The following is a 6,995-nucleotide window of genomic DNA, read 5'->3' on the forward strand; positions in this document are numbered from 1 at the left end:
TGTTTTCTAAAATGCAAATACTAGTCTATATTTATTTAAAACAACAAATATTACCTTTCTGATTACTGTACTCTTTCTTAGGGTAATATATGTACAAAAGTATTGCAAATTATTTAAAACTACATTTAGGTATAATCTATATTATTAAGTAAATTTTGCCTAAATGACATAAGGTATTGTTTACACTTGGTGCCACCCTGTCTCCAAACTGCCAATTTTAAAGACGCAAATATTCCAAAATCCAATCTCTTCCGAAATCCAAACCTCTTCCTATCCCAACTCCCAAGTAGTTTGGATTAAAGGTTTTAAACCTGTGTGTGATACGTATATAAATATATATATATATATATATATATATATATATATATATATGTATATATATATATATATATATATATACACAGTATGTTTACCAGTAAAACCAATATAACATCTTAACATTCACAAATATACATTTCTGACATTCAAAAACAAAACAAAAACAAATCAGTGACCAATATAGCCACCTTTCTTTGCAAGGACACTCAAAAGCCTGCCATCCATGGATTCTGTCAGTGTTTTGATCTGTTCACCATCAACATTGCGTGCAGCAGCAACCACAGCCTCCCAGACACTGTTCAGAGAGGTGTACTGTTTTCCCTCCTTGTAAATCTCACATTTGATGATGGACCACAGGTTCTCAATGGGGTTCAGATCAGGTGAACAAGGAGGCCATGTCATTAGATTTTCTTCTTTTATACCCTTTCTTGCCAGCCACGCTGTGGAGTACTTGGACACGTGTGATGAAGCATTGTCCTGCATGAAAATCATGTTTTTCTTGAAGGATGCAGACTTCTTTCTGTACCACTCCTTGAAGAAGGTGTTTTCCAGAAACTGGCAGTAGGACTGGGAGTTGAGCTTGACTCCATCCTCAACCCAAAAAGGCCCCACAAGCTCATCTTTGATGATACCAGCCCAAACCAGTACTCCACCTCCACCTTGCTGGTGTCTGAGTCGGACTGGAGCTCTCTGCCCTTTACCAATCCAGCCACGGGCCCATCCATCTGGCCCATCAAGACTCACTCTCATTTCATCAGTCCATAAAACCTTAGAAAAATCAGTCTTGAGATATTTCTTGGCCCAGTCTTGACGTTTCAGCTTGTGTGTCTTGTTCAGTGGTGGTCGTCTTTCAGCCTTTCTTACCTTGGCCATGTCTCTGAGTATTGCACACCTTGTGCCTTTGAGCACTCCAGTGATGTTGCAGCTCTGAAATATGGCCAAACTGGTGGGAAGTGGAATCTTGGCAGCTGCACGCTTGACTTTTCTCAGTTCATGGGCAGTTATTTTGCACCTTGGTTTTTCCACACTCTTCTTGCGACCCTGTTGACTATTTTGAATGAAACGCTTGTTTGTTTGATGATCACGCTTCAGAAGCTTTGCAATTTTAAGAGTGCTGCATCCCTCTGCAAGATATCTCACTATTTTTGACTTTTCTGAGCCTGTCAAGTCCTTCTTTTGACCCATTTTGCCAAAGGAAAGGAAGTTGCCTAATAATTATGCACACCTGATATAGGGTGTTGATGTCCACCCCTTCTCAATACAGAGATGCACATCACCTAATATGCTTAATTGGTAGTAGGCTTTCGAGCCTATACAGCTTGGAGTAAGACAACATGCATAAAGAGGATGATGTGGTCAAAATACTCATTTGCCTAATAATTCTGCACTCCCTGTATATATATATATATATATATATATATATATATAAGACAAATGTAAATGCACTCTCAGGACTTTCACAAACTTCTTTATTGGAACGTTTTCGGGGTTCACAACCCCTTCATCAGCATTTGTGAACCCCGAAAACGTTCCAATAAAGAAGTTTGTGAAAGTCCTGAGAGTGCATTTACATTTGTCTTATATGCTTCCTATGGCCTAGATTTGGAGTTTGGCGTTAGCCGTGAAAACCAGCGTTAGAGGCTCCTAACGCTGGTTTTAGGCTACCGCCGGTATTTGGAGTCAGTCAGGAAAGGGTCTAACGGTCACTTTTCAGCCGCGACTTTTCCATACCGCAGATCCCCTTACGTCAATTGCGTATCCTATCTTTTCAATGGGATCTTCCTAACTCCAGTATTTAGAGTCGTGTCTGAAGTGAACATTAGAAATCTAACGACAAAACTCCAGCCGCAGAAAAAAGTCAGGAGTTAAGAGCTTTCTGGGCTAATGCCGGTTTATAAAGCTCTTAACTACTGTGCTCTAAAGTACACTAACACCCATAAACGACCTATGTACCCCTAAACCGAGGTCCCCCCACATCACCGCCACTCGATTAAATATTTTTAACCCCTAATCTGCCGACCGCCACCTATGTTATCCTTATGTACCCCTAATCTGCTGCCCCTAACACCGCCGACCCCTGTATTATATTTATTAACCCCTAACCTGCCCCCCACAACGTCGCCTCCACCTGCCTACACTTATTAACCCCTAATCTGCCGACCGCAAAGCGCCGCTACTTACGTTATCCTTATGTTCCCCTAATCTGCTGCCCCTAACACCGCTGACCCCTATATTATATTTATTAACCCCTAATCTGCCACCCACAACGTCGCCTCCACCTGCCTACACTTATTAACCCCTAATCTGCCGAGCGGACCGCACCGCTATTATAATAAAGTTATTAACCCCTAATCCGCCTCACTAACCCTATAATAAATAGTATTAACCCCTAATCTGCCCTCCCTAACATCGCCAACACCTAACTTCAAGTATTAACCCCTAATCTGCCGACTGGAGCTCACCGCTATTCTAATAAATTTATTAACCCCTAAAGATAAGTCTAACCCTAACACTAACACCCCCCTAAGTTAAATATAATTTAAGTCTAACGAAATTAATTAACTCTTATTAAATAAATTATTCCTATTTAAAGCTAAATACTTACCTGTAAAATAAACCCTAATATAGCTACAATATAAATTATAATTATATTATAGCTATTTTAGGATTTATATTTATTTTACAGGTAACTTTGTATTTATTTTAACCAGGTACAATAGCTATTAAATAGTTAAGAACTATTTAATAGCTAAAATAGTTAAAATAATTACAAAATTACCTGTAAAATAAATCCTAACCTAAGTTACAATTAAACCTAACACTACACTATCAATAAATTAATTAAATAAAATACCTACAATTACCTACAATTAAACCTAAAACTACACTATCAATAAATTAATTAAATACAATATCTACAAATAAATACAATGAAATAAACTAACTAAAGTACAAAAATAATAAAGAACTAAGTTACAAAAAATAAAAAAATATTTACAAACATTAGAAAAATATTACAACAATTTTAAACTAATTACACCTACTCTAAGCCCCTAATAAAATAACAAAGACCCCCAAAATAAAAAAATGCCCTACCCTATTCTAAATTACTAAAGTTCAAAGCTCTTTTACCTTACCAGCCCTGAACAGGGCCCTTTGCAGGGCATGCCCCAAAGAATTCAGCTCTTTTGCCTGTAAAAAAAACACATACAATACCCCCCCCAACATTACAACCCACCACCCACATACCCCTAATCTAACCCAAACCCCCCTTAAATAAACCTAACACTAAGCCCCTGAAGATCTTCCTACCTTATCATCATCATACAAGGTTCACCGATCGATCCAGAAGAGCTCCTCCGATGTCCTGATCCAAGCCCAAGCAGGGGGCTGAAGATATCCATGATCCGGCTGAAGTCATCATCCAAGCGGGAGCTGAAGAGGTCCATGATCCGGCTGAAGACATCATCCAAGCGGGAGCTGAAGAGGTCCATGATCCGGCTGAAGTCTTCTATCAACGGCATCTTCAATCTTCTTTCTTCCGGATCCATCTTGCAGACCTCCAACGCGGAACATCCTGCTGGCCCGACGGACTACCGACGAATGAAGGCTCCTTTAAGGGACGTCATCCAAGATGGCGTCCCTCGAATTCCGATTGGCTGATAGGATTCTATCAGCCAATCGGAATTAAGGTAGGAAAATTCTGATTGGCTGATGGAATCAGCCAATCAGAATCAAGTTCAATCCGATTGGCCGATCCGATCAGCCAATCAGATTGAGCTCGCATTCTATTGGCTGATCGGATTTTACAGGCAAAAGAGCTGAATTCTTTGGGGCATGCCCCGCAAAGGGCCCTGTTCAGGGCTGGTAAGGTAAAATAGCTTTGAATAGGGTAGGGCATTTTTTTATTTTGAGGGTCTTTGTTATTTTATTAGGGGGCTTAGAGTAGGTGTTATTAGTTTAAAATTGTTGTAATATTTTTCTGATGTTTGTAAATATTTTTTATTTTTTGTAACTTAGTTCTTTTTTATTTTTTGTACTTTAGTTAGTTTATTTCATTGTATTTATTTGTAGATATTGTATTTAATTAATTTATTGATAGTGTAGTGTTAGGTTTAATTGTAACTTAAGTTAGGATTTATTTTACAGGTAATTTTGTAATTATTTTAACTATTTTAGCTATTAAATAGTTCTTAACTATTTAATAGCTAGTGTACCTGGTTAAAATAAATACAAAGTTACCTGTAAAATAAATATAAATCCTAAAATAGCTATAATATAATTATAATTTATATTGTAGCTATATTAGGATTTATTTTACAGGTAAGTATTTAGCTTTAAATAGGAATAATTCATTTAATAAGAGTTAATTTATTTCGTTAGCTTTAGGGGTTAATAAATTTATTAGAATAGCGGTGAGCTCCAGTCGGCAGATTAGGGGTTAATGTTTGAAGTTAGGTGTCGGCGATGTTAGGGAGGGCAGATTAGGGGTTAATACTATTTATTATAGGGTTAGTGAGGCGGATTAGGGGTTAATAACTTTATTATAATAGCGGTGCGGTCCGGTCGGCAGATTAGGGGTTAATAAGTGTAGTTAGGTGGAGGCGACGTTGTGGGGGGCAGATTAGGGGTTAATAAATATAATATAGGGGTCGGCGTTGTTAGGGGCAGCAGATTAGGGGTACATAGGGATAATGTAAGTAGCGGCGGTTTACGGAGCGGCAGATTAGGGGTTAAAAATAATATGCAGTGGTCAGCGATAGCGGGGGCGGCAGAATAGGGGTTAATAAGTGTCAGGTTAGGGGTGTTTAGACTCGGGGTACATGTTAGGGTGTTAGGTGCAGACGTAGGAAGTGTTTCCCCATAGACAACAATGGGGCTGAGTTAGGAGCTGAACGCGGCTTTTTTGCAGGTGTTAGGTTTTTTTTTCAGCTCAAACAGCCCCATTGTTTACTATGGGGGAATCGTGCACGAGCACGTTTTTGAGGCTGGCCGCGTCCGTAAGCAACTCTGGTATCGAGAGTTGAAGTTGCGTTAAATATGCTCTACGCTCCTTTTTTGGAGCCTAACGCAGCCATTCTGTGGACTCTCAATACCAGAGTTATTTTAAAGATGCGGCCAGAAAAAAGCCAGCGTTAGCTACGCGGGTCGTTACCGACAAAACTCTAAATCTAGCCGTAAATTTGCACCCAGGCTATTATCTCTTGGTGGGCTGAACTTGAAATTGGTTGGATATATATATATATATATATATATATATATATATACAGGGAGTGCAGAATTATTAGGCAAATGAGTATTTTGACCACATCATCCTCTTTATGCATGTTGTCTTACTCCAAGCTGTATAGGCTACTACCAATTAAGCATATTAGGTGATGTGCATCTCTGTAATGAGAAGGGGTGTGGTCTAATGACATCAACACCCTATATCAGGTGTGCATAATTATTAGGCAACTTCCTTTCCTTTGGCAAAATGGGTCAAAAGAAGGACTTGACAGGCTCAGAAAAGTCAAAAATAGTGAGATATCTTGCAGAGGGATGCAGCACTCTTAAAATTGCAAAGCTTCTGAAGCGTGATCATTGAACAATCAAGCGTTTCATTCAAAATAGTCAACAGGGTCGCAAGAAGCGTGTGGAAAAACCAAGGCGCAAAATAACTGCCCATGAACTGAGAAAAGTCAAGCGTGCAGCTGCCAAGATGCCACTTGCCACCAGTTTGGCCATATTTCAGAGCTGCAACATCACTGGAGTGCCCAAAAGCACAAGGTGTGCAATACTCAGAGACATGGCCAAGGTAAGAAAGGCTGAAAGACGACCACCACTGAACAAGACACACAAGCTGAAACGTCAAGACTGGGCCAAGAAATATCTCAAGACTGATTTTTCTAAGGTTTTATGGACTGATGAAATGAGAGTGAGTCTTGATGGGCCAGATGGATGGGCCCGTGGCTGGATTGGTAAAGGGCAGAGAGCTCCAGTCCGACTCAGACACCAGCAAGGTGGAGGTGGAGTACTGGTTTGGGCTGGTATCATCAAAGATGAGCTTGTGGGGCCTTTTCGGGTTGAGGATGGAGTCAAGCTCAACTCCCAGTCCTACTGCCAGTTTCTGGAAGACACCTTCTTCAAGCAGTGGTACAGGAAGAAGTTTGCATCCTTCAAGAAAAACATGATTTTCATGCAGGACAATGCTCCATCACACGCGTCCAAGTACTCCACAGCGTGGCTGGCAAGAAAGGGTATAAAAGAAGAAAATCTAATGACATGGCCTCCTTGTTCACCTGATCTGAACCCCATTGAGAACCTGTGGTCCATCATCAAATGTGAGATTTACAAGGAGGGAAAACAGTACACCTCTCTGAACAGTGTCTGGGAGGCTGTGGTTGCTGCTGCACGCAATGTTGATGGTGAACAGATCAAAACACTAACAGAATCGATGGATGGCAGGCTTTTGAGTGTCCTTGCAAAGAAAGGTGGCTATATTGGTCACTGATTTCTTTTTGTTTTGTTTTTGAATGTCAGAAATGTATATTTGTGAATGTTGAGATGTTATATTGGTTTCACTGGTAAAAATAAATAATTGAAATGGGTATATATTTGTTTTTTGTTAAGTTGCCTAATAATTATGCAAAGTAATAGTCACCTGCACACACAGATATCCCCCTAAAATAGCTATA

Source organism: Bombina bombina, chromosome 3, assembly GCF_027579735.1.
Source record: "Bombina bombina isolate aBomBom1 chromosome 3, aBomBom1.pri, whole genome shotgun sequence".
Taxonomy (NCBI): Eukaryota; Metazoa; Chordata; class Amphibia; order Anura; family Bombinatoridae; genus Bombina; species Bombina bombina.